This window comes from Euprymna scolopes, chromosome 10, assembly GCF_053919585.1.
Source record: "Euprymna scolopes isolate OS-2025 chromosome 10, ASM5391958v1, whole genome shotgun sequence".
Taxonomy (NCBI): Eukaryota; Metazoa; Mollusca; class Cephalopoda; order Sepiida; family Sepiolidae; genus Euprymna; species Euprymna scolopes.
Window position 1 is genome coordinate 145,695,323 of NC_136491.1, and position 4,683 is coordinate 145,700,005.

At 37.3% G+C, this 4,683-nt stretch overlaps 1 pseudogene; it reads left to right on the forward strand.

Annotated features, from left to right (window-relative positions):
- Nucleotides 1-879: 879 nt before the first annotated feature.
- Nucleotides 880-998, forward strand: LOC145286629 (5S ribosomal RNA; annotated as a pseudogene).
- Nucleotides 999-4,683: the final 3,685 nt, after the last annotated feature.

A 4,683-nucleotide genomic window follows, 5' to 3' on the forward strand; every position in this document is an offset into this window, starting at 1 on the left:
AGTTCCATAAATAAATCCAATTATATAAGGCCTCTTTTAGTTTCGGAAGAAATAGAGATAAAAAAAAATCTGCAGTACAACGACATTGCCTAAATCAATATTGTTTTTCAGAGAGATTAGCTTTTGCAAGGTGGTGGACTATTGCTTGATTAATTAGGTCTCAAAGATTTTCATGCAGAGGGAGAGGTGACTGATAGGGCGATAACTGAGAGCGTCAGGATTTTCACTAGACAGACATACAGACAGACATAGTTCCTTTTATATATATATATATATATATATATATATATATTTTTATTACATTTTCACCCCAAACAATGCAAATTGCCACTTTGGTGTAGGGGGCTACTATCAGGGGAAACAACTACTGGGGTACTATGTAGGGATTTTGGCAGCAAGGTGTCGGTTCACGTTACACTTGAACTTCTGCACGTCAGTACTGTTGGGGAAGCAGGGACCTGGAATGGAATTCCAGAGTCTTGCGGTTCTGGGGAAGAAACTATTGGAGTAAAAAGATCTTTTACATCTAGGGATCTCTACAGTGTGGGGGTGGGATCTAGTAGCCTGTCGGGTTTGTCGAGGGTGCTCGCGTCGTGGGGGCACAAGTGATTGCAGTTCGTCAGAGCATTCACCACTAAAATACTTGTAGAAAAGGCAGAGGGATGCAACATTTCGTCGATAGGACAGAGGCTGAAGCTTAGATGCCAGTTCAGGGCCTATCAGGTTTGCGACTCTCTTTTGAACCTTGTCAAGTAGCGAGAGACTAGTAGCAGATGTTATGCTGTAATATATATATATATATATATATATATATATATATATATATATATATATATATATATATTAGATTGATCCAATGTTTATGACATTACACAGATTATATACGGCATAATCATGTTGACAAACCGGTTCCCGTCAGATCACCGAAGTTAAGCAACGTTGAGCCTGGTCATTACTAAAATGGGTGACCAATTTGGGAAGTCCAGGTGCTGTATGTAGGAGGACGTCGATATCTCCCTGCAAAAAGTTGCAAAAACCTTACGTCGTCATCTCCTCTAATGGGGATATACATGCGACTGGGGACCGCTTGTGACTTTCATACTCCCATGAAAAGGAAGCCGGTTAAACCCTGAATAGGGTTGGTGCTGACTGCACACACACATTACACAGATTGTTCACGAATCCACCTGTGTGCTTGACACTGACGGACACTATACAAGTATTCTAGAGTTTTTTCTGACAACATGCCTAAAACTGTACTCAGTTGTCTCAGTTGCGATAAAAATAAATTAAGTTAAGAAATGAACGTTTTTGGCGAATTTTTCGATATTTGTCGAGCGAAGGATGGAGCTTCAATATGATACGAAGTTTGTGAATTTTCGTTGTGTCTGTCGAAAGTTTGTAGCGGAAACACAAACACACATACAAACATACAAACATACAAACATACACATATTTTCGCTTTTATATTTATAGATGACTTTCATAGTAAAAAATAGTGTTTGATTTCTTTTAGATTATCAAAAATGATAATAATTTAGGTATGAAAAGTTCAATTATTGGCATAGTTCTATAATAATAAAAAATATTAATTCGAACAGCGGGGAAATGTTTTATTTTCTTTATTTTTGATAGAGTACAATAGTAAAATACATTAAGTATAGTAAGATAAAGTGAACTTTTACGAAGTGTCTTCGATAAGTTTCCAGACATTTTTCTATGGGCACTTTTATTGATAGTACACACATGAAACTCTAGTCCGCTTAGAATTAATCTCCGTTTTCAATGCAATCGTTGAACAGTTCCAAAGACTTCCAGAAAGCATATAGGGGGGGTGAGGAATTGTCTTAATGGTCAAATAGTCTGTAACATTAATAGTCAAATAGTCTTTAACAATTATTGAGTTGCACTTTTTGGAAATATTCCGCATCTTCAGTTTCTCGCAAATAATTGTGTGCACAGTTCCCACACTGACATCAAACTGTTCACTTATTGTCTCTATAGACACACGACAGTCCTTATCTATGAAACACTTTATCTAGTAAATCAACTCTGATGTTCTGACATCCTTACTCCTCACACACTTTTCATTGTTCCTCACAGACTTCCTGCTTTCCTTGAATCTATTTGTTCATATCCACCAGATGTGAGAATCAGGTTTTAGTTGGATGTATTCAAGACCCTGCTGGAGTTGTCCATTTGAGCCTGAAATCATAAAAATTGGTAAGGCCTCTCATAAAATGTATAGCTATAACTTACTAAATCTGCAAGAGTCTATGACAGTTTTTAATGACTGTACAGAGAAATCCAGAAGCTAATTAAAGACAACTCGTACTATTAATTACTGATAGCCATGGATAGCGATACACGACCTGAAACTACTTCATTCAAGTTATCCAATCTAACATTCACAGGTAACTTTAATTAGAACACATGCATTGATGCCATTGTCAATTCGGTTGTGAAAGAAGCTGGACTCTCTACAGTGCTAGAATATTACCCACACCTAATGATATCCTGTACTTCTCTAAATATACAATCGCCCATGCATGGAATGTTGTTGCCACATTGTGGTTGGCGCATGTGCTACTTACCTCTCACTCTTAGACAGTGGTAAATAAAAAACGTTGACCTCATAGGTCTCGCATTAGCAACAAAATTCGAACCTTTGTTCCATCGCCAAAATGTTGTATTTCTGTGCCTGTTTTAGAAATACTTAAAAAATATGATTTGATGAACTAAAAGCACGTGAACTACCTCGGCGTAAATACCTCGACCAACACGACAAGCAGATATCTCTAAATGCCGAAAAAGTTTCTTCCTCGTGCTATTAGACTTTGGAATTCCCCCACATTCCTGCATTCCTAACTCTACTGACATGCAAAACTTAAGGTGTAATGTGAACATATATTTCGCTGCTCAACTCCCTTAATAGTATCCCTGCACATTTGGTCCTAATTAGTAGACACTTACATCGAAGTAGTACGGTGCTTTGTTTGGCGTGGAATAACAGTAGAAAAATTATATGCAAAATGTTAGACACAAAATCAAGTGAAGATTTGAAAAAAAAAAAATAAATAAAAAAAAACACGCATTATATGAAGTACACTATGGTCTAAAGAAATTATCTCAGCATTACCTGGCGATTATAAGTAAACGAACTACTTCGCAAAAAAGTGATAATAAACTTGGGAAGTTGTAACTTCTAAACAGAACCACGCCTTTGCCGGACAAAAACAAAGCTACTGCCGGACTGATTGTCAAGAACGTATCCTCAATCGGTATGAACAATACTTAGTCAGATTATTGATCTTTTTATCTTCTTAATCTTCTCTCATCTTCTTCTTCGTTGTCTTCTGTTTTTTCTTTGTTTTCTTTTTCTTTTTCGTTCTCTTCTCATCTTCTTCCTTGACTTTGTTTTATTCTTCTTCTTCCTCGTCTTCTTTTACTTCTACTCGTTTTTATTGTTACTGTTGTGATCTTAAAGGGTCGATAATAGTTTGTTTGATTATTCTTCGCCTTTCCCTTAGAAGTAAAACGTCTTGAAATTTTGAACATTCATCTGTACACTGTTTCGTCTTACTCGGAAAACGACAATTTGTTTACAAACGTTTTCTCGATGTTTTTAATAAATCCGAATTCATTGTCACCAGAGTAGTGCGACATATGTTTGAAAAGAAATGTTGGTCCTGATATGACTTATTATCTTGCCTTCATTGTTGTGGGATATAGGTTTCGATTTCTCGTCGCCAGTGTTGTGCATATAGGTTTCTAATGTCGATAGTAATTAAGACCACCCGGTGGTATATTTACAAGAATATATTTACAGACGGTAAGAAGTAGTATATTACAGAAAGTCTGCCTCCGATACTGTTGCTATGGCTACCTAAAATGACTGCCACGACACATATTCGTAACTCTATTAATAGTTTCAGCTAAACCCGAAATAGCAAAAATCAAAATCACAGAATTCCTCTTTTTTATTCCTTTTCGTCTTCTTCTATTTTATTTTGTTTTTTTTTATAAAATTTTCACCCCCAAACAAGGCATATTGCCAATTTGATGTAGGGGGCTACTATCAGGGACCTATGTTCCAGGGGTACTGTTCAGGGGTTTAGCAAGATGTCTGTTCACATTACACTTGAACTTCTGCATGTCAGTACAGTTGTGGAAGCAGGAAACCGGAAGAAAATTCCAAGTCCTGCCGTTCTGGGGAAGAAACTATTAGAGTAAAAGGCTTTCTTACATCTAAGTATCTCACAAGTGTAGGGATGGGACTTCGCTGCTTGTCGAGTTTGTCGGGGGCATTTTCGTCGAGGGGGTACAAGTGCTTGTAGTTCGTCAGAGCATCCACCATTAAAATACTTGTAAAACAGGCAGAGGGATGCAACATTTCGTCGGTTGGAGAGGGGCTGGAGTTTAGATGACAATTCAAGACCTATTAGGTTGGCGACTCTCTTTCATGACCCTGTCCAGGAGTTTAAAAAAATAATTTTTTTTTAATTAAATTTTCACCCCAAACAAGGCACAGTGCCACTTTGAAGCAGGGAGCTACTATTAGGGACTTAATTAGCGGGGTCATTATGAAGGGAGATGAGTAGAAAGATGTTTGTTAACATTACACTTGAACTTCTGCATATCATTGCAGTTGGGAAAGCAGAATCCCGGAAGGGAGTTCCAAAG